The sequence below is a fragment of the Carassius carassius genome, chromosome 15, assembly GCF_963082965.1.
Source record: "Carassius carassius chromosome 15, fCarCar2.1, whole genome shotgun sequence".
Classification (NCBI taxonomy): domain Eukaryota; kingdom Metazoa; phylum Chordata; class Actinopteri; order Cypriniformes; family Cyprinidae; genus Carassius; species Carassius carassius.
The window spans coordinates 4,782,867-4,807,988 of NC_081769.1; positions in this window are offsets into that span (position 1 = coordinate 4,782,867).

A 25,122-nucleotide genomic window follows, 5' to 3' on the forward strand; every position below is an offset into this window, starting at 1 on the left:
GTGTTTATCATTATTAATTAACCGCTTCGTCAGTTTTATCTAGCATATCCATGTGCTTAGTAAAATTAAGTTTACTAATGCAGCCAAAGCCCCGGCAAATTGGCTGAAAGAGCATTTATGATGGCTGTTTTTTGCTAAAGTCGTTTGCCATTTCAGACTGATATTTTCACCTCACATTTTTTTATTTATTTATTAGAAACTCAAACGCGTCTTCTCAAGAGCCGTTGTTAACTAGCTGCGCAAATCCACGTTCATTTTCAGCGTTTATTTGCGCATCTTCTCAGTTAACAACGGCTCTGTGTAGTAACAGCTGCTCTATGTGAAATCACGCACCTGATGGAATTTACCGCTGATTAGAACCGGCTTTACTGACGAGATGCGCATTAACGATGCACACAGCCCTGCACACAAGGCCTTTTCTCAAATTCAAGTAATTTAAAGTTTAATTTTTTTGAACAGTTGTTTGAAATGGATTGAATCACTATTTAAAATACTGGAGATTTTTAATTGCATAAATCATAAATGCAGCCGGGTTGAAGCCTGCAGTGATGTTTTTCTTTTGTTATGGTAGCCGTCCCCTCTGTATTTTTCGAGAATGTTGCAGTCCTGTTGCTGTTTGTTATTCTGCACGGAACTTCATGCCAATAAATAAGAAATATTGCTGACTTGTGCGTTTCCAGTGCTCTCTTTATGTTCGTCCATTTTTTGGTGTTGAAAAAGGAAACGTCTTTTTTTTTTTAGTCATGGAAAATCGATTTTACAATCGATTCAATGAACACTTATGTCTTGAAAAATCGAAAATGATTTTTTCACAAACGTGACAGCCCTAGTCTTAATATGGATTATTAAAAAGGTCTTTAGAATTTCCACTTGCCCTTATCTTAAATTTGCTTTGGGTTTGTATAAAGGTGTGTTGATTTATTATATTATTTATTTGGTTGATTTATTAATAAAAATTCAATTCAATTCAAGCTCAAGAACATTCAGCTGAAACAACCCTGAAAGTTTTTTTCCCAATTAAATCCAGTTGACCAACAGCTCTGGAAGACATGTTGTGAAAATTACTACTAGTTTTTGAAAAGTACTACAGGTTATTAAATGGGCACACATCCTACTGAATAAACACTACTCTGATGCTTCACACCTTTATTTTCATTTATGAAATTTTAAATATGTCTTTCCACACAAGGGTTAATTTTATGATTTGTTGTGACATATACTAAAACTTTTTTTTTTTGATGCATTTAGAAAGAGGCGTCTGACTGGGTGCAGAAGGCAGCAGTTCCCATCATTGCTGTTGAGGTGGAAGAGGAAATGTCACGAAGGAACCTACTGGATGTTTTGATTGTCTTTGAAGATGAAGAGGTGATGTCAACCAAGTCTATGGTCAGTGCACTGCTGTTGTTTTTGCACTTTATGCCCTTATTGAGAGTACACTATCTTCTCAAAGCAGTCTTATAAAAAACGCATGTGTCTACATTACAATTTAGCCTGAGCTGTACTATAAATACTATTCTTTTCAACTTGAATAGTGTTGTACAGTATCATGTGATTTATAGTGATGTAGTCACTTTTATTTTATATTAAATGTTTGACTAATACACTGCCGGGCTCCAGACTAACATTTGAGAGCAGTGGCACCAGCACCACTAAGTTCTACAGATGGTGGTGCCAGGAACAGAGTAGCGCTGGGGGTGGTGTGTGGATGTATTCAAAATAAAGATCATTTAATCATAAAATTACTAATGTTTTGCATTAATAAGTGCAGTTACTAATAATATTTCATGTTCATTTCTTGTTTATTTTTCTTTTGTCTGTTGTTTAAAACAATAAAACTGTAAAGGACTGAGCTTGAGTTAAGATGCATACAAAATTTACTTTTATAAAAATATATATATACAGAAAATTCGACCAAATTACCAAATACATTGACATTGTCATAAACATTATCATGCTAAAATCGTCAGAGTTATCAGAGAGATATAAATATCCCCCCCCCCACACACACACAAATATATATATATATATGTGTCTACAGCAATTTGTTACAGTGTATCCATCTTATTTTTCTTTATAAGACTAGGCGTAAGCCAGTTTTTTTTATTTAATGCGCCCAGCTTCATCTCCCATCTATTTGATTTTATGTTGTGATTGTGAAAAATGTAACCATTGTATGCCATCCATGCCGCATCAAGGACGTCTCGGTGACGTATGTAACGTACAGAATATGTATAAACTAAACGAACCAATACACATTGGCATGCATTTATTGCATCCAGCTGCAGCTGATCACAGCTTGAGCAAAAAAAGGCAGCAGGTGCAATACATACCAGGTTTTCGCTGAGGAGCCGAGCTGGTGACCCAGCCACTCTGAATCGCATAGACAAGGCTGATGGTCTGCAGAAGCCAGCAAGATGGGCTGGGTAGCGCTAGCCAGTCAACCAGAAACCGTGCAAGTGGGACCAAGTGGGACCAAATGGAACCATCGCCGTATCCACAGTGGGGCAGCAAGGTGGAACGCAGGGGCTCAACTCAGCTGGCTTGTAAGCTGACCGGAGAGGGTGCCTGACAGGTAACTGCAATAGTAAGTCAGATCATCGTTCTGATTAAACCCACTGCCTATCACTCCGTAAAAGAATCAGATTGCTGCATTTTTTTAAGTTTTGATATTGTTTGGTTTAAAAATTAACATTACATTTGCGAGTATGACATTCACTTTGCATGTGAATTAGCATAACTTGCACACAAGCTCATAGGGATTTGTTTAAGTAAATATAAAAAATGCAGTATATTCATTAACCCACAATCTCTGGTTCCTTTTTAAGGTACCTTTGAACTGCGTCCTCTAGGGATCGCTATGGGGAACATCTCATTGTGACCCATGTCTGAAGCATTGAAAAAAAAACACCCAACGAGTTGGCCGTCGACAGCCCCTGACATCACTACCGGCGCAACTATGGATAAATAGGCGCCAGGAGAACACGTCATTCTCTTCTGTTTTGTTTGAAGCGTGCATCTGAAATGAACACGGTAAGAGTGATCTTTCTCTGTTTATCATGGCGACCACTAGCAAGGCATTTAGACAGTGTGTGCATTCGTGTCGGCGTTATTTGACACCCGATGACACACACAGTGTTTGTGTCATTTATTTGGCGAAGAGCATGCACGCGATGTCCTTGACGGGGCAATCTGCTTGCATTGTGAGTGTTTTGCGATGAAAAAGCTCCACCCATTTTTCGAGGAAAGACGGGCAGCCAGCTTGAAAACCGTTATCATTCTGATCATTGACCTCCAGCTCAGGTGAGCCTTCCTTTTTTGCCTGATCTCCATGTGAAGGTGGAAAAGGCATGGAAGAGGCCATTTTCTTCTCGCATCCATCAGTTTCAGCATACGAGTTATGCCAACATTAAGGCGATGCGCGAAAGCGGCTATGAGAGGATGCCCCCTGTAGAAGAAACGCTGGCTAGCTATCTCTCTGTGGGGGAGACATCCTCTCTCAAATCTCCCTCCTTGCCATCTAATCCCTCCAGGATACATCACGCTTAGATGGCAAGGCATACGCAGCAGCAGGTCAGGCTGTGGCTTCATTGCACACAATGGCAGTGCTTCAGGCAGATCTGCTGAAGGACCTGGATAAAGGCGAGAGCCTTTCCGCTGATCAGGTAGCTGAGCTGCGCAGCACCACGGATCTCTCTCTCCGTGCTACCAAGCAGGCCGTCTCCGCCATGGGATGGTCTATGGCGGCCATGGTGGTAACGTGGGTGACATTTGTGGTTGAACCTGGCAGACATCAAGGAGAAAGAAAGGGATTGAGGACGCAGTTTGATCTTGCATAACAGTCTCCTATGCTCTACCTATGATGTGTTATGTTGGTTCTATGTTCATAGTAACCACCTTACTAATGGTCCAGACTAAAAGACGGCACCCCTTGAGCGGGGATCCAGCACAGGAACCAGGGTGGGTGAGTATGAAACACATTCTATATATATTTATATATGTATTAAATTGCTGGTGGTTATGTGTGTACTAATAACCTCTGTGAGTTTCATTTGCAGTGCTCAGTTACCGTGTTTACTAAAAACTTGTCAGTATTATGTCCAGCCAGTATGATAGCCCTGATTCTCCTTGATCATCAAGCCAGTCACGGCACTGAAAGGAATTTCATGGATATCCGGCCAGGTCACCCTGAGGGGCTTCCTGGCCCCTTGGTTGTTGCTGTCGCATCAAGCGGGAAGTGGAGTTGGCAGTTATGGAAGTCTCTTGTATATGCTGCCTCAGGTGATGCTCCCCTCACCAGAGGTTTGTAAATTTGAGCTTGCCTCTCCTCTGCGTTCTTTCTAAAATCCTACATGGTGAGGGATTCGCACGGTTGCTTCATGCCCTTTCTTGAGTTGGTAAAAGCCCCGTTCATCTTGGGTGTCACTCCACCTATGTATCCTCGGATACCAATCCAAACAGGGTGTTGCTACTAGGGATCTGTTGAGACAGCTCCTTCAGCAAGCCTATGCAAGAAAAAGCGGTAGCCCCTGTGTGACAGGCAAGACTTAGTATAAAATGCTAGGTTCTTTGCTGTATCCCTTTAAAGCAGTGGTTCCCAACCTTTTTCAACTCGTGGCCCACACAACCAAACACACATGTTTGTGCGGACCACTGCAAAAAAAAAATTATAATAATTAACTGACCCCACTATTGTTGGGTTAATAAAAGCTAGATTGTTAACTGTATTTATTGAATGAACTAGGGCTTATATATGCTTTACAGTCATAAATGCATTCAGGATGAATTTGAAACATATTTCCAAAAGAAAACCAAACTTTATCAAAAAGTTGTAATGTCTCTAGAACAGACATAACGTCCCCTTGGAATTAGGTTCTATCTGACATTTTTGTCAAAATTGAGTTATTCCCATATTGTTATTCTGTGACAACTTATTTACATTATGTGATAGATTTTTTATGTTGTATACATTATGGGATTTTTATTTAAAAAACAATAAGGTTCTATCTCCGTGTCCAGGGACTTTTTTTATTTTTTGCCATGCATTGTTCATAGAGCTCATTAATTGTAGCGGTGCCTTAGGTGTTGAAATAGATTTGTTATACATTATACAGGTCACACATACTCCAATTGCATGTATATACAGTATTTGTAAGTGGTGCAGCAGCGAGAGCGCGTTATTGTAACGCAAAAGCACATTAAAATAATGCACGAGCGCAAATCTCTGTTCGCACGCAGATTTCCTTTGCTCCGTCACAAAATCAGAAATGCTTGCCCGGAGAGAGTGCGCGCACTTAAAAAAGTGTCTCCTCTCACTTAAACTGCATCCTGTGCACTCACAATTCTCTCTATGCTCATGTGTTAGATATGAATTATTTTCACACATTTTTATTTCTAGCATTTTACCGCGTGCAGTGTGAACGTTAACATGGGCTCGGAAAAAAAGGCGCATCACAGACAGTGTGTGAACCTGGAGTTAGGCATATGCCCAGTCTGTTCTGTTTTGTCAGGGCCGCGGAATCGCGACGCTCAAATTTCGATTTTATGATGATTTTGATTAATCACACAGCCCTAGAATTGACTGGAAATTAACAGAAAATATCTCGGTCTGGCACCAATTAGCAAAACAGGAAAACCAGATCCAGGCAGAGCTCGGCGGCGGGTAGACAGTCAGCGGCGCAAGCAGTCAGGAAGGAACATGTTGGCAACCTTTTATGCATGTTTAAATTTGTTGTTCTGTAGCGTATGCAGCAAAAATATCTAAGATAAATTAGCGAGCTCAAACAGTGGAAGCATAGTAACAGTTTAATACAGTTTAAAACAGTTTAATTGTTTGTATTTAATTATATATATGAAATAATGTTATTATGTTATGACTTAGACATTTTTACATATATTAACAATATTATTATTTCTTTTAATAGTAATTGGCAGCCCACTTGCAATACCACAGCGACCACAGGTTGAAAACCACTGCTTTAAAGGAATTTCTTTTGATTTCAAGCCTTCATCTCTACCCTCAGCCGAAGTCCTAACAAGTAAGTTGGGTATGTAGCCTATTCCTTTGGCCATAAGGGGTATGTCACGGACAGCTGTCTAATATCCCAGGGGCAACTCCCATGGAAATAGTAGAGTCGGTACTTAGTGTTTGCCATGATTCCGGTCTGCATTTTCCTTAGCTTGGCCGCATGTATATACTGTTCCCCATAGTGACCCCTAGAGGACGTAGTTCAAAGTTCCCTTGAAAGGGAACATCTCAGGTAACGAATGTAACCATGGTTCCCTGAGTAGAGAACGAGAAACTGCATCCTCTAGCTCCCTGCCATGATTCGGACGCAAGCTTCAGATGAAAAAGTGAATGACGTCCTTGGCACCTATTTAACCATAGTCGTGCTGTCAGTGACGTCAGGGGCTGTCACCGGCCAACGGCCTTTTTGATAAGTAATATGCATTGCTAAAAAAAGACTGACAGGACAGCTGATTTGTTTGTTGCCTAGCAACATAAACTGCAGCTCACTGCTCTTTTTTTTTAAGACTACAAAAATCCATGTGTATGGAAGCACATGGGTAGCGATATTCAATTTGGAATGTAATATGCAAAATGACAATGCAATATGTAAAATGACAATGCATTTCTGTATTTACATTTTCATTTTCCAATACATTTGTGCAACGTTTGGTGCAAAATGAAAATTAAATTACATAATTTTCATTTGCCATTTCACACACCAGTTTTAATATGTAAAATGAAAACGAATTTTAACGCTTTATAAGTTGCAAAACTAAAATGGAAATGTTGAACAGAAATTATTAGATATGTATAACATGTTCAAGCAAAAACTGTGGCAAAATTATCATTTAAATGCTATTTTTCTTAAATGCATTAACACTCACAGTCAAGACACTTACGATTGCATTTTTTATTCAGTGTCCCGCAATGAATGTAGCAAAATTCAATGTGCACATTGAAAATGCATTCCGAGCCGATCACGTGTCCGCCCCCCTCGCGCCATGTCAATCACTGCGAGAACAAGGCGAGGCTTGCAGAAGGTCAAGAGACTCAAATCTCAAGAAGAGGATTCAAGTGAGAGAACAAGGACAAGACAGTTGGTCCGTGTATGTTTTGATCATTTCGGTTTATGGCTTCAATATTTCATTCGCACTTGTGGGCGGAACTTAAACACTGCTTTCATCTGATTGGTCGAATCGCTCCAGTTCCAGCCCGGTCTTTTCATTCTTTCAGGCAGAATAAGAGTCAGTGCCAGTGTGACACTGTAATGTCTGAAATCACCGCTCACTGTTAATTAGCATAATATTTTGAATCAGATGTAGCTGGGCACATAATTCGTGCTGCTGAGACCTGCAAATTATTTCTAGGTTGCAGTATTGTATGAATCTTGTCCCACTGATAAATACAGTGCAAATAGTTCTGTCTCTTTGGAAAAAAGTGAAGTGGAAATAAAAATCAATAATAGACTGAACAGTTCCATGTCTGTAACATTTACCACTCTCATCTTTTAAGTCATAAGGCACTAGGTATGTGTGTGTGGCATTAATAAATAATTGTAAAAATTTATATTGTTACATTTCTGAAATACAAATAGTAAAATTAGCTCTATGCTGCTCAGTGCTCCTGTAGCCTACCCCAGAGCGCCCTCTCGCGGCTGGTAATGTTTTCTCTTGGTTCTGAATAAATGCGACTTATATATGTTTTTTTCCTCGTCATGACGTATTTTTGGACTGATGCAACTTATACCGAAAAATACGGGTAACATTACTATTATTATTTATTATGAAAGTAACTGACACAGACTAGAACTTTAATGTTTCACCAAATTCAGCTCAGATCTTCAGACTCGTCTGACTCGTGTTGCTGAATAACTGGCCAGACTTACCTTCCCAAAAAAATCCTATTTAATTTTGTTTCATAAATTTAACTATATTTATTTCCACTTCACTGTTATCCAAGGAAACAGAACTATTTGCACTGTATTTATCAGTGGGACAATATTTATACAATACTATAACCTATAAATAATTTAACGGGGTCTCTTGCAAGTCGCAGCAGCACGAATTATGTGGCCAGCATCATCTGATTCAAATATTATGCTAATTAAAAGTGAGCGGTGGTTTCAGACATTACAGTGCTTCACTCGCACTGACTCTTATTCTGCCTGAAAGAATGAAAAGACCGGGCTGGAACTGGAGCGATTCGACCAATCAGATGAAAGCAGCGTTTCAGCTCCGCCCACAAGTGCGAATGAAATATTGAAGCCATAAACCGAAATGATCAAAACGTACACTGGCCAACTGTCTTGTCCATGTTCTCTCACTTGAATCCTCTTCTTGAGATTTGAGTTTCTTGACCTTCTGCAAGCCCCATCCTTGTTCACGCAGTGATTGACATGGCGCGAGGGGGGCGGACACGTGATCGGCTCGGAATGCATTTTCAATGTGCACATTGAATTTTGCTACATTCATTGCGGGACATTGAATGAAAATGCAATTGTAAGTGTCTTGACTGTGTGTGTTAATGCATTTAAGAAAAATAGCATTTAAATGATAATTTTGACACAGTTTTTGCTTGAACATGTTATACATATCTAATCATTTCTGTAATACATTTTCATTTTAATTTTGCAACTTATAAAGCGTTAAAATTAGTATTCATTTTACATATTAAAACTGGTGTATGAAATGCCAAATGAAAATTATGTAATTTTCATTTTCATTTTGCACCAAACGTGCACAAATGTATTGGAAAATGTAAATGTAAATACAGAAATGCATTGCCATTTTACATATTGGATTGTCATTTTGCATATTACATTGCAAATTGAATATCGCTACCCATGTGCTTCCATACATGTGAAGCAATGTAGCAGTAAATTAGTTTTGAGTGGAGATTAACAAACTGTACAATTTACAACATGCTTTAACCTCGCACAATCATCCCTAATTATGTTTAATGCATGAGTTAGCATAATTTGTGCTCATGACGGAGCGGTAGTGAAGCATTCTCGGAGCAAGTTTAAACATACTTGGTTACCAACGTAACCTCGGTTCCCTGAAATAAGGGAAAGAGTACTGCGTCGAAGACACTATGATAAAAACTCATTTTTTCTCCTGCACTGAAGCCTTATTCAATCACGCAGTGAAACTGCACGGCCATTGGTTCGTGCAGTGTTATTAGAACAAACCAATGGCTCGGCAGTGGTGCTGCATGAACCTATGGCAGTGAAGCCCTCCAAAGTCTGCCAAAATCTGCCAAAATCGGCAGGGGATCTGGCTATATATTGGCCACTTCGCCACAGGAATTCAGGTTACTTCAATTGACGCAACGACTGAGTCGTGCAGCCTTTTAGCACGGCAAGGAATGCAGTACTCTTTCCCGTATTTAAGGGAATCGAGGTTAGGTTAGTAACAGAGTACGTTCCCTTTCAATACTTCACTCATACCGTGTCGAAGTCGTTATGGGAACCCAGTTCAATCACGCCGTGCTAAGAAGGGAGGACGACCAACGCAATCATACTTGATTTGTGATACCAAGATATGACAATAGCAACTAGGAGCAGAATAAGCTCAATGAGGTTATGTCTGGCCTAGCTAGATCATCCCGTGTTCGTATTGCCTCAGTGCCAAGGGGACAGAGTGCATACGAGCAGAGTTTGAGCAAAGAATGGCCAACAGCATGCAAATGAGGAACAAAAAGGTGACCTTTAGACAGAAAGTACCCTAGTATGAAGTGCCGGGACGTGTAGATTATAAAATCTAGCAAATGTGGATGGTGAGTTCCAACCGGCCACCGCACAAATTTCTGCGATAGTCACTCCACTAGACCATGCCCAGGACGAGGACACTGATCTCGTGGAATGGGCTCTTACTCCAATTGGGCATTGCAGGCCCAAAGAAGAGTAGGCTAGCTGGATTGCGTCCACAATCCAATTAGAAAGCCTTTGCTTTGAGACTGGTAACCCTCTGCCGTGGTTTCCAAAGCATACAAAGAGCTGCTCTGACCGCCTTATTGGCGCAGAATGCTCCATGTAGACTTTTAGAGCCCTCACAGGGCAAAGCAGATTCAGCTCTCGATCATCCTCTGTGTTTTGCAACTCAGACAGAGTAACCACTTGTGCTCTGAATGGTGTGGAGAGCATCTTTGGTACATAGCAATGGCCTTGGTTTCAGGATGCTCTTTGAGTCGTTAGGCCCAAATTCTAGGCAATAAGGGCTTATCGAGAGTGCTTGCAAATTGCCCACATGCTCAACAGACGCTAGTGCCAATAGCAGAGTGGTCTTTGGCGACAGGGCCTTAAGGCCTATGGATCGTAGCGGTTCAAAAGGGGGCCCTGTTTAGGGCTCTCAGTAACGTGGGCAGGTCCCATGAAGGGACAGTGGGAGGGCGAGGCGAATTAAGTCTTCTGGCACCTCTCATAAATCGGATGACTAAGTCATTTCTGTCCACCAACTGGCCTGTTATAGGGGCGTGTGATGCCGCTATAATCACTACATAGAACTTGAGTGTGGAGGGGGATCGTCCCTTCTCCAAGAGCTCTTGTAAAAATGACAGTATCACTGATACGTCACAGGAGGCTGGGTTTTCGCCATGGTCCGAGCACCATGTAGAGAATACCGACCATTTGGAGGCATAGAGGCATTGTGTAGACAGAGCTCTAGCCTGTGAAATTGTGTCTAGCACACGCTCAGAGAGTCCCGTGGGTTCCCGTCGAGCGACCAAAGGTGCAGAGACCACATCTCTGGGTGTGGATGCCAAATCATTCCGTCGGCCTGAGAAAGGAGGTCCTGTCTTAGAGGAACGGGCCATGGGGCCACAGTCAGCATCTGTGAACAGGTTGGCTATCCAGTGCTGATTCTCTCAGAGCGTGGCTACAAGAAGAACCCTGCATCTCTGATGACTGGCCCGCCTGATTACTTGGGGAATCAGAGGAATCGGAGGAAAAGTGTAAGGAAGACAATAGGGCCAGCGCATTCTCAATCTTGAAAAAATATGGCAATGAGAGTTGTCTTTTGAGGCGAAGTCTATTTCCGCTTCTCCAAAGATGTCCCATATTTTCTGAACTGTCTGCGGGTGAAGCCTCCACTCTTCTGAGGGCCTCCGCTTCTCGACAGCGTGTCCTTGCCCTTGTTCAGTTTGCCCAGTAGGTGCACTGCTCTCAGGGACCCCAGGTTGCTCTGGGTCCATTCCAGCAGTCGCGACATTAGCCTGAAGAGTTGCGTCGATGACAGCCCGCCTTGGTGATTTATGTAAGACACCACAGTCATGCTGTCTGATCTGACCAGGACGTGGTGGCTGACAGGAAGCTATGGCAGGCTCGTTGAACTGCGATCATCTCGAGGCAGTTGATGTGAAGCCTGCTCTCCTCTTTCGACCATCGGCCGAAAGCGAGTTTCCCCTCGTACAGCACGCCCCAACCTCTGTTGGACGCGTCTGTGGAGATCACTTTCCTTCTGCAAACCATACCAAGCGGGGCACCCCGATCCATTGCATGTTATTCAGGCATCAGTGAAGCCACACATGAGGTCAAACACGCAATTTCAGCCAATATTGGAGGGGGCCCATATGTAGCTGTCCGAGCTCCAGCACCAGCGATGCTGCTGCCATAAGGCCCAGCAGCTTCTGGAACGTTTTTAGGAGGTGAGAAGCACCTATTTTGAAAGGGGCCGCAAGTCGCCGTAGAGCCACGGTGCACTCCTTCACCATTGTTGCCCTCATTGTCACCGAGTCTAGCACTGTTCCCAGAAATGATATCCATTAGCTGGGAGACAGCAAACTCTTGGAAAATTTCACTCTGACTCCCAGGCATTCCAGGTGGCTGAGGAGCAGTGTTCTGTGACTTGATGCCTCCCCCTCTGACTGAGCTAGAACTATCCACTCTCCGAAGTAATTGAGAATGTGGATTCCCTTCTGCCTGAGAGGGGAGAAAGGCACATCCATGCACTTTTTTCTTTACAAATGTGCGAGGCGCTAAAGAAAGCCCAAAGGGGAGGCCCCTGTATTAGTAAGCCACGCCCTCGAAGGCAAATCTCAAGAACGCCCTGTGATGGGGGGCTATCTGGATGTGAAAGTAAGCGTCTTTCAGATCCGCCGAAAATAACCAATGGCCTGAGTGTATTTGCGAGAGGATTTGTTTCAGTGTGATCATTCTGAAGCGACGTCTCATGAGGGCGTGGTTCAAATGTCTTAGATCGAGGATGGGGTGCATCCTGCCATACCTCTTAGGAACTAGAAAGTAACGACTGTAAAACCCTGAGTCGGTACGGTACGCTGTGGGAATGACTTCTATAGCTCCCTACACCAGCAGGTTTTCTAGTTCGGCATGCGGAACGTGAGCATTCTCATTGTGCACTGCAGTGGTGACCACCCTGCGAAAGGGGGAATCGTCATGCGAACTGAAGGGAGTAGCCACGGGAGTAGCTCTTTTTGTGAAGGAGTGTATTTTTTTGTGTGTGCTACAACAGCGCTTTGCTCTCTGGGCGCTACAAAGGGCACATCGTTTGAAGCAAAAACAGCTTCGTCGACACCCAGAAATGGATGGCAAAACACACGGGGCAGTTTGGGGGGTGGTCCGGCCACGGCGAGACTTAGTCCCCTCCTCTTTCTTACTTCTAGATCAGGATGACGGCGGCTGCACAGGGTCCAGCACCATCTTGAGCTGGGGACCCATGCGCTTAGGGAACTCAAACCGTCTGGTGGCCGAGTGAGAATGGTCTCGAGGCTCGGATTTCACAGGCTGGGCAGTAGTGGTAGCATTGTGGGCTTACTTGGAAGGCTGACGTGTCGGCACCTGCTTGGGGCAACTGGCAGCAGCAGATGAAGCGCGCTTTGGCAGGAAGTGCCGCATCGCCTGGGACGACTTTTGTGCCACAGTGAAGCATTCGGCGAACCCTTCAATCGCTGGACCGAAGAGGCCACTGGGGGAGATCGGCATGTCCAGCAACTGGGCTCTGTCAGCGACCTTGATCTCCGTGAGGTTAAGCCACAAGTGGCGCTCCAGGATGACCAGATTAGCCATCGAGCACCCTATGGCCTGGGCAGTGTTCTTAGTGGCATGCAGTGCCAAGTCTGTTGCGCTTCTCAGCTCCCTGAGTGTTGTGACATCAGGGCCAGACTCAGTTTGGCCTGGAAGACTTGTCGCAATGCCATGGAGTGGAGCACCGCGGATGCTTGTCCCGCCAATGAATAAGCACGCCCGGTGAGCGGCGCTGTCGTACGGCAGGGTTTGGATGGATGATTGGCCTTGGCTTTCCATCTAATAGCTGTGTGTGGGCAGAGATGCGTGGCAACAGACTCGTCCAGCGGCGGCAATCGCTCATATCCTCTCTCTTCAGCGCCGTCAGTCGAGGTGAGGGCAGATGAAGATGAAGTATGCACGCACACCGAGTAGGGAGCGCGCCACGATTTATTAAGCTCATAGTGGACCTCCGGGAAGAATGGGAAGGTTCTCTGACGAGGGGCTTGCTGGCACCCCGGCAGAAACCATCCATCCAGATGGCTACGGGATGGTTCCTCTGGAGGAGCCCATTCCAGACCAAGCTCATCCACTGCTCTGGAGAGAATGCGGAACCAATGGCCATGCAGTTTCACTATGTGATTGAATAAGGCTTCAGTTCAGGGAAAAAAAAGGAGTTTTTCTCATAGCGTCTTCTACGCAGTATGAGTGAAGGATTGAAAGGGATCCTCAATGCTCCGACTTTCAAAAACTCCGCTCATAGCTCCAGACAAAATCACATCGCTCTGCTCACATACTTTGTCTCGCACACTTCAATTCACTTTGAATGGAACATATAGCCTACAGTATGTTCGCTTCGAACTGGAATCATGGCGGAATATACTGTGATGTCCACTTCACAGGTCACTTACGTTTGAATATACAAATGTCTAAAGCCATAAGGTATTCAGGTATCATTCGTTCATTTGTTTTTGCTTTCACATATGAAAATGAAAAACAACTCCTTTTTTCATCAGAAAAATGAAAAAAACTAAATTATGACTTGATTTTTGGTTTTCCCGTTCTTGCATGGAAATCAGAAAAACCACTTGATATTCCGATTGGCTCCTGTGGGTGGTGCCAAATCTGATTGGTCATTGTTTTTCAAACTAAGAGTTTTCCCTACACTCTATTTTTTAGCCTGTAAAATTAATAGTCTATATATGCATGCTATTTGTTACCCAATTATTTGGCTTCACTGATTGAAAAAATCTATTGAAATAGCCTAAATGTAAACATGTTCATGCACTGACAGTTGTCATCATACAAATTTAAATAATAAATTTTTTCTTTGTTATAGATGTTTTTATTAACTTAAATTCTTATGAATAATATATTTTTTTATAATGTCTATTTGTTATTTAGGGCCTATATGCAAATACAAGGTTTAGGGGGCAGGACTTGGGACTTTAGGGGGCTGGGGGCTTGAGTTTATGTTTGAGCCCTCATGATGATACACAATGACACCTCATGACACACAAATTACACAATAATTTAAATATGCTTTGAGGTTCCTAGAACAAGTAATATGCAACATGACTTTAGTCAAAGTATAGCGGTAGGCTAATATTACATTGTCATTATAATACAATATAATGCAGGATGTGCTCACTCGGTTGAGAGAAGATCAAAACCAAGAGAAAGAGAAAACTGTATTTTTAAATTCATTGTCATAGCTATTTGTCCTCTCATGTCAGATTCTTAAATTTAGTCAACAAATTAAACCAGAATACAAAGACACGGTGCACAGCTATTATGACTAAATAAAAGAAGTCGGTATCAATAAAATATATTTTTGGATTGACACAGGCTGTTTAGACATGGCATGGGGATTTACACAGCAAATTATAATTGCATAAATTATGTTAAGAGATTAATGTTTTTAATGTAGAATGTCTTTATTTTGAAAAACAGTGACCAATCAGATTTGGAGATGTTGATGTTGATTGGAGATTTGGAGATCAGAGATGGGGCGCGAGGACTGGAATTGAGAACCACTGTTTAAGATAAGCTATTAAATGGAGCAAATATGAAAACAAAATATCATCAAATCATTTATGAAGACAGTCAAAACCTTCAGAGGTATAATTAATTAATACATATATTCCTTTGAATAATTCCCTTAGCACTCTTTTACAGCCTCCCAGCTTGTCCGGCCTGTTTTGACACAAAACGAAACTACTCTGCTGTGCGCACCTGAGACTGTTACTGTGCTTCATGCTGGACAGTATTAATTTATTGCCAGTTCAAATTGCGGCAATCTAATACGGTTTTAATGATAATAAAAATATTAAATGGTAATACTAACTGTGGGGAGTTTTATCATGGTTTATCGTCAAACCGGTAATCGTTAGTCTAGGGGATGCCGCATCTCATTCCCCTTCTCAGGGAACCATGGTTACATGCATAATCTTAAAATGTTAGTTTTTTTACATATTCATGACTCCCAGAATATCTGTCCCAGAATATCTGAACATACAGCATATCAAAAGAAAGTGCAGAGCATGTTTTTAAACAACCAAACAAAAAGAGTGGACCAAGTCCAGATCAAGATCAATCCTTTCAAACATCTCGCAATGATGTCAGTATGCATTTCTTTTCTAAAAACTCAGTGTAAATGTACATTAGTGACACATCTAACAAGTTTTTTTGTGTGTGAATTAGGGCTGCACGATGTGTCGTTTAAGCATCGATATCGCAATGTACAAATCCACGATAGTCACATCGCAGGATGTGCGATGTAGGCTGTCTAGTTGATCCGTTATTCATTAACTGTACGGGCCAGCTACTCCCCTGCCCTTGACGAATGTGATTCGCGGATTAATTGCACAGCTTAACCATCATAGAGTGAAAGTTTATAATTGACAGGACTGAAAACCACATGCAAGTTTAACAGGGCAGAGACAGAGAGAGCGCGCGGCGGCGCGAGAGAGACAGAGAGAGCGAGAGAAAGAGAGAGAGAGAGTGCGAGAGAGAGACAGAGAGAGCGCGCGCAAGAGAGACAGACAGGGAGAGAGAGCGCGCGCGAGAGACAGAGAGAGCGCGCGCAAGAGAGACAGACAGGGAGAGAGAGCGTGTGCGAGAGACAGGGAGAGAGAGAGCGCGCGCGCGAGAGAGACAGACAGAGAGTACATTAGAAGTACCATCAATGTTTATAGAAATGTATATGGATTTATTTTGCATGTAATTTTTTTTCTTATGAATATATATGTATTTTTGTTTTGTTTGTTTCTATTCTGCTATGTACAATGCTTTAGGAATATGTACCTTTGTATGTCATGCCAATAAAGTAATATGAATTGAATTGAGAGAGAGAGAGAGAGAGAGAGAGAGAGAGAGAGAGAGACCGAGAGAGAGCGAGCCGTTTTCAAACAACAGGAGCGCTGTCTTGCTCTCTCTACCTCGCGCATATTAATCAATTGACACGATGGTGTCGATGTTTAAATCATTTAAAATGAGAATGTAAGTGTGCTCACCCCATTTTTGTTTGTAAGAAAAAATATCGCAATATATATCACAGAAAAATAAAATATCGCAATGTCATTTTTTCCCAATATCGTGCAGCCCTAGTGTGAATTACTGTGAATTTGGCGTAATGTCAGCAAATCACTCATCAGAATCTTTGGTAAGCCTCTGCAAACTTCTGGCACTTGGTTCATTTTCAGTTGGACGTGTTACTTTGGCTTTGTGGTATGCATCATCACCCGGAGATGAGTTCTAACCTAAACTGACTGTGTACAATGCAGGAGACATCCTAAATATACAATGCAAAAAGATACTTCTGAAACATCAGTTATTATTAATTATTCCTGCTGGCTTTAGCAAATATCAATCTTTCATTAAAATTGACTGTTTATAACCTATTTAAAATACATCCCTTACCATGGTCACAGTCTATGAGAGATAATTGAGAAAGTGAATACGCTTGCCCCTGGAGTTTGGAATGCATGGCATTTTTTCAATTTCCATTTCAGCATGCATTGGAATTCACATGAGACTTATTTACTATAACAAAATTACTGTAGCCTGTGTAGTGTTAGCAGCCTCTAGGTGCCATTTTGCAGTCTACGGTATGCCTAGATCCCTAAAGAAACTGTGTAACAATCAATTAAACATGAAGCCAAACATGTGAAGTATTTGTATTTAAGTTCCAGAATGGAATACTTACTGCAAACTGAATACTGTGCAGTATATATTGTATAATGTGAAGGGGGAAAAAAATACGTTAATTCTAGTTCATCCATTACTCTGAAAGTGGACGGTTAATTCAAGTGAATTAAATGTTGCTCCTTTGAAGCTCTTGAACCTCTAATTCAATTCCCTCTTGCTACGTAAAAACTTTCTTTGTCCATAATTTCATACACCACTTTTATAAATATCCAATTCATTCTTATAGAGCTTCTATAGAAAGAAATGGAAAATAAGGATTACAATAAATTTAGATTAAATAAAATTTAATTTTACGTGACTGCATGGTCAAATGCATATTTGGATGCATATTAGACACACATCCTGTTTTTATTGTATAACTGTTTCAGGCATCCTCAACCCAACGACGCAAGTCACTAATTAACCACCATAGTATGATGCATTGCTGTGGAAACTAACTAGCTAGTCATGACTTTCCTGAACATGGTTGCATCTCCGTCATTTGAACCACATTAGTTAAACAACATAGGATTATTGTTAATGATGTTAAAACCATGTGGTGGGGGAATAAATTCTGATAGATATTTCCCTAAGATATTTATGCATATGCGCATTCAACAAAAATGGCGCTTATTGAGGACACACAAAAATACATTTGTTTATTGTGCCTAATAGCAGATTTATTAATGCCCATATGTCTTACTAACAAGAAACTATCCTCCTAACAACAGGTCGATTCAATTCATTCAATTAAAGTTTATTTGTATAGCGCTTTTTACAATACAAATCATTACAAAGCATATTTACAGAAAATTACATTTCTACAACATTTAGTAGTAGCTTATAAATGGTGACTGTCAGTTTGTGCGCATATGACAGGATTTTTCAGAAAAAGTTATACAAGACGTAGTCAGCCAGACGATGAACATTATTAACAGCAATTATTATATGATGCAGTAACACTTGCAATATTTGTTAGTTCTGTTTGTTAATTCAGGGTTAGCAACATCTGAGGTCCTATGAGGGGTCAGCATCATCTCTTCTCAGGTGTTCTGGATCGAGACTGGAGATTGTGTAAATCCTAGTTACCACGGGATGTAAATCATGGCAAAACATAGAAACAAACAGAGACATCATTAGCATATCTGCTGTTCCAACAAAGTAAAATGAATTAGTTTAACCCAAGCTAAAGAATAAGAATGCGCATTTAATCAGATGCAACTGCAGTCACAATTTAAGAGATACATTATTCGAATGCTTGGCGAAAGAGATGTGTTTTCAATTTAGATTTAAAGAGAGAGTGTGTCTGAACACCGAACATTATCAGGAAGGCTATTCCAGAGTTTAGGAGCCAAATGTGAAAAAGCTCTTTCTACTTTAGTGGACTTTGCTATCCTAGGAACTACCAAAAGTCCAGCGTTTTGTGACCTTAGGGAGCGTGATGGATTGTAACGTGGTATAAGGCTAGTTAGGTACGCAGGAGCTAAACCATTTAGGGCCTTATAGGTAAGTAATGATAATTTGTTACTGATACAGAACTTAATAGATAGCCAGTGCAGCGACTGTAAAATTGGGGTAATATGATCATATTTTCTTGACCCGTTAAGGACTCTAGCTGCTGCAGACCTGAGAGCTATAGTTCTAACCACTCAAGTATGTTATGCTGTTTGCAAATTTTAATTTGCACCAAATCATGTTGGTAACAACAGAAATGGCAACCACAGTAGACTAACGATGCTTTTGGGAAACACACCCCAGATAAGTTTCTGTGATGTTGGTTAGACAGTCTTTTCCAGTCTGAGTTTTTGACCAAAATAAGTTGCAACAAGAACCAGACTTAATGCCACAACTCAAGACTTGCTTCATAAGACCTGCTAGATGACTGCTGATTGTTGGCATGTGCTTTAAACTTTAGCTTCATCTATAAAATGTTTAAAGGTGTATTTAGTAGTTTGGTGCTAAAAAAAGAGGTTTTATTATGCAAGGTGTGTGTTTTGCCGAATGTAAATGTCGGGGTAAATCAGAAAAAAACTCATGATTCAGTTGCAAGTGTACAAAGCAGGGGTGTAGAAAGCGGACGGGCCTGTGCCCACTCTGATGAAAGACTGTCCATCTGTCCACAAACAGTAAGAGTTTGTCTATTTTAGCCTATTTTATTGTTATATATATATATATATATATATATATATATATATATATATATATATATATATTTTTTTTTTTTTTTTTTTAATAGGCCTATATCATTTTTGTGACTGACGCCGGCGAATAATTGCACCTGTTTCCTAATTTGTAGGCCTATTAATAATAAAAAAAATAATAATAGTAATAAGTCTAAATAAAATAAATGTATACACTTTAGTTATATCTAATTTGGCATTGTAAATTAACATAGGCTTGTTAAATTATTGTCTATTGCCTATTGTCACAAACCACTATGGAGACGGAGGGTTTAGTGTAAGTGAACAGTTTATTTACAAGTGTTTCAGTGACAAGGTGTTATTGGGTTTTTGAGGGGTTTACTTCCAGAGCTTCCAGAGTCAGCTGATGAAGTTCACAGGAGATCGTCGTGAGGGTATCTGGGGACAACGCAAAGGCAGGATAGTAGAAAGAGGTCGGGCACCAATTCAATGGATAGTGAACAGTAGACCGGATACCGGAGTACAAAAAATCGAGATGTCTTTATCCTGGTGAGTGATTACTGGGTGCAGGTGAAGGTGATCAGTACTCCGGTGATTGGGATTGAGCTTGATGAGAGTCAGGTGCGGGTGATGATTGGGGTGGCTGTGACGGTGAGTTCCTGACAATACCCCCTCCTCCTGGGGCAGCTCCTGATGATCTAACGTGATGAGGAGGGTGACCACGGCCTCTGGGTGCGGCACGATCAGGATGTTGTCGATGGAACTCTTCAAGTAGCATGGGATCATTCCTCTGGTCCGTACCCCTCCCAGTCCGCCAGGTATTCTAGCCGGGCACCCCGTTGCTGCAAGTTCAGGTTCTCCTTCACCTGCTAGATGGATCATTGTTCTACGCTCTCCGGAGGAGGGGGTTCCTGAGGTTCCGGGGCATCTGTAGTGGAGGGAGAGAAGGGCTTTAGGAGTGATAAGTGGAATGAGGGATGAATGCGGTACCTGGGTGGTAGTTGGAGCCTGTAGATGACCTCATTGATCTGCCTCTCGACCTTGAACAGACCAATGTAGCAGGGACTCAGCTTCCTGCATTGCTGATGGAGACGCAGATCCCGTGTTGACAACCAGGCCTTATCCCCTGGCTGGTAAACTGGAGTGGCAGCACGTTCGAAAATCAGCAAATGCCTTGTGTCTCCATATGGCGTGCTGGAGGTGGATGTGAGCCAAGTCCCACACTCTTGGAACACGGAACCAGTAGTCCACAGCTGGATTGTCCGAAGGTTCACCTGTCCAAGGGAACAAGGGGGGTTGGTAACCGAGCATGCACTGGAAGGGTGTGAGGCCGGTGGACACTTGTCGGAGGGAGTTCTGTGTATACTTGGCCAAGTGAAAGAAATGGTTCCAGCTGTGCTGATCATCTTGGCAGTATGCCCGGAGGTACCATCCAAGTTCTTGGATCATCTGCCCAGTCTGGCCGTTAGTCTGCGGATGTTACCCAGACAACAAGTTGATCGTCATTCCTTGGAGATGGAAGAAGGCTTTCTATACCCTAGATATGAATTGTGGACCCCGGTCAGACACAATATTCTCTGGTAGACCAAAGTTGCAGAAGACATGATTGAAGAGATGTTTCTATGTCTCTATGTTTCTAAGAGATATTACATGTTTCTAGGACAGTTGGTAATCCTGGTAGGGGAATTAATTTGGCTTACCTCTAAGGAGAGAGGTTAATGGTGCAGTATGCAGACTGAAGTCTTGGATAAAGCATTGATAGAAGTTCTAAGAATCTCTGGAATTCATTCACAGATTGTGGAATGGGCCATTCCTTAATGGCAGATACCTTCCCCTGGTCCATCTGGATACCTTCAGGGCTGATGTTGTACCCATGGAACTCACTTCTCCAGCTTCAGGAAGAGATGGTGTTGTCTGAGCTTCTGGAGGACCTGCGTCATGTGGTGGCGATGTTTGGCCAGGTTCCGGGAATAGATCAGGATGTCATTGATGTAAACTATGATTTGTGGAGGAATTCCCGGAACACCTCATTCATGAAACCTTGTAAGATAGAGGGGCCGTTGGCGAGTCCATAAGGAATAATGCAGTACTCGTAGTGACCAGAAGGGGTCATGAAGACTGTCTTACATTCATCCCCTTTGCGGATTCGAACGAGGTAATAAGCGCACCGCATGTCCAGCTTGGAGAAGATGCGGGCCCCACGGAGTTCCTCGAGGGTGGCAGGGACCAGCGGAAGTGGATACGGCAGCTTGGCTGTCTGCGAATTCAGGACTCTATAATCAATGCAAGGCCTCAAGCCCCCATCCTTCTTGACCACCAAGAAGCTGGAAGCAGCCGGTGAGCTGGATGGTTGGATGAATCCTTTCTTGAGGGCCCTCTTTGATGTACTCCTCCATAGCCTTGCGCTCCGGGATGGACAGTGGATATACTCAACCCTTAGGAAGTAGCATCAGGCAGCAGGTCGATGGAACAGTCCCGTGGCCTGTGAGGTGGTAAGTGGGTGGCTGCCTGTTTACTGAACACATCCTGAAATGCCACATAATTAGGTGGGATCGTTGGAGCAACATCAGGTTCAGGGCTCTCAATGAGGGTGGAAGCCACTTGACACCCTGGAGAATGGAAAACTTGATGAGGAAGATCGATGATGCAATGTTGGTGGCAGAACAGACGCCAACGAGTTACCTCACATGAATGCCACCTGATTTCTGGAGAGTGTAATGTGAGCCGGGGCGTCCCAGGATGATATCGGCCATGGGTCCCTCCAGTACCAAGAACTGCATTTTCCTCTTCATGAAAGAAGCCAATCTTGAGATTTAACGGGAGTGCCTGAAACTTAACCCACCCACGTCCTAATGGCTTTCCTTGGATAGTTTCGAGCTCCTGGGCATGCCAACAGGGTGGCAACTGGAGATGGCTTAGGAGGCATTGTGAGATAAAGGAGCCTGAGTCCACCAGGGCTAAAACAGAAACAGTGCATTCTGGGGTGACTAGTTGGACTGGCATGTCGGTAAGCTTGGAAATTACAGGGTTCTGTTGGATAGTACTCACCGAAGTACGTGGGGGTTTTACTGGTCGTTGTTTCTCCATGAAGCAACCACAGTAGTTGATCCGGCGAGGAGATTTCTTACATTGAGGAGCTGAACACTTCCTTAAAGTAGGCGGTAAAAGCTTCAAAAGAGTTATTTATGGCACTGTTCACATCCCATGTGGCCTTTGCCTATTGCAGGGTGCGCCCAGACAGTAGAGATATTAGAAGGCTACCTTGTAACGATCAGAGGATAATTTCTGCGGTTGCGCCTCAACGTACAGCGATACCTGGAGAATGAAACCACCACTTCCAGCTGATTCCCCCGCATATGATGCAGTCAGCACCATGGGACTGGCGGAGGCAGATCGGGGATTGGATGAAGCGGTGAGTGCTGACCGGAGGAGGTTGCCTAGTTCCTGCAACAGATCGACAGGTACGGGTGACTGGGGATCCATATGTTTGAATTTTGTAGGTCCGGTCCGTCACAAACCACTATGGAGACGGAGGGTTTAGTGCAAGTGAATAGTTTATTTACAAGTGTTTTAGTTACAAGGTGTTGTTGCACCTATTAAGTTACTTTAATTTTTTTAGTTTTAGCAGACGCTTTTATCCAAAGCGACTTACAGTGCATTCAGGCTATCAATTTTTACCTATCATGTGTTCTCGGGCAATTGAACCCCCAACCTTGCGCTTGCTTGCTTGCTAACGCAATGCTCTACCACTTGAGCTACAGGAACACTATTTAAATATTAAATATTATAATAATTTTATAGCGCATCCCCACATACAGTAACTAATGCACTACGATGATAAGAAATATTAGGCTATCTTAGCCTACTCAGTGAAAAAGTTTTTAAAAAGGTCTTTAAAAAAGGTTTATTATACAATTAATTATAGGCCTATAAGATCAATTATTAACACTGCAATCATTAATGAAAAAGCTTTTTCAAGACCGAAAATAATTAAAATTAAAATAAAATTATGTTTAACATGAAATAGCTTAAGTTTTTTCTCTATTTATTTAATTTATTTTTTCCTACTAGCCTATATGTTCGGGCCACAAAATAAATATTAATAGAGTAAATTAAAGACTATTATTATCAGCATATGCAGAAGATTTGTCTATATCGTTATTTCTTGGAATATGCGCCATTAATGCAGTGTTAGCTGCCGAAAGCGGCATCAGATTTTACTTTGTTTTTCTAGTGAATCAGCTGATTTAGAGGTTCACTGCATAACTTGTGCACAAAGTCTGCATGTTGCCTGTGTGATATCCATTGGCTCGCCTTCTTGGTTTAAAACAAATATTTACAGTATTACAATGTTTAACCAGCCCCCCAACACACCCTTGAGTTCATGATTGGGGGCTGTGGATTTGAGCTATGACACTCCGTTAGTTAGCCTAGTGCCCACTCATTTTTGCCAAGGCCAGTCCAAAAATAAAATTCTGGCTTTGCCACTGGTACAAAGGTTTATTTTCTGAAGACCAAAATGGCAACACCGTAAAGAACACAGGAAAAGTGTGGGTGCAGATAATTCCTCAGTAGCACAGGAACTACAATGGGCAAGAGACTGGGATCGGGACCACAGCAAAGTCCTTGGCACTTGGCGGCCATCTTTGAAACACTGCTCGGGCATGCAAGCGCAACTACTGTCTCTTTGAATGGAGAAACAGCAAATTCTCCAAAACTGTTCACTAAGCTTATGATTATATGTTATATTTGAAATCACCAAATAAATCTGACAACATCAGTGTCATAAATGTTGTTACTTTTGCTCAAACAGCATTATTAAAAGCTTATTTTTCAGGCTAGATCAGCCAGTGTGCATGCACAGTCCTAAGAGCACATCTCAGAAAACTGACCATTTCCATATCAACTGGGACTTCTAACAGCAGCTGCAATGACACACTGACTTTACTGATTGGCTCTTTCATTCAGAAGGTGGGGCTTCCTGAAATTGAGTGGCCATATTGTGCATTGCATTTTTCCCCATTCAAAATTATATGAGTGACACATTTTGGGTAATCCATAGAATTCGACCACAGTCACCAGAACAACAAATTCCTCAGAGAAATATCAAGAGTTCCTCACAGTAACCGGTGGATCCACAATAGACCAGCAGTAATTCCAAGGGGTAGCATCCACAACCGTAGGAACCAAGTGCAGCAAATGGGAGACAGGTGAACACTGTACAAAGAATGACAGTGAGCAAACAATGATCCGACAGGGACTGAACAACAAACAACTCAATATAAAGGGTGCAGTTGCCCAGCAATGCATGTGACAGCAAAACAAACAAACACAGACACACACAAAACGGAGAAGGAAACCATGACAGCAAAAAGCAGTACTTCACTAAAACATTAAAGATAATCCTTACACTCATTGGCTGCTGCCTCTGTATACGCTAACTGCACAGTGTTGTTTAGTGACATGCAGACCGAAAATTAGTGATGAAAAGAGTGAAAATCAAAAAATATATATATAAAAAAACTTTATTATTGTGCTTGACCAGTGAGGACAATGGGAGAATCAATACATGTATGCAATATCGTTTCTAGGCATGGGCTAGCTAGGCTGTCGCCTAGGGCACCACCAGCTGAAGGGGTGCCAATGAGCGCTCATACTGGCACTACATCTAGCAGGGTCGGGATAAAGACTAGCACAGTCATCCTGCAATATGACTGCCGCCCCCACTGGATCCCCCAACATTATTGGGCTAGAATACTGTCAATCTGACAATGCCTGTATGCCATTGGATAAGAGTGCTGTCAATTGCTGCCTGATTGTTGCATGCA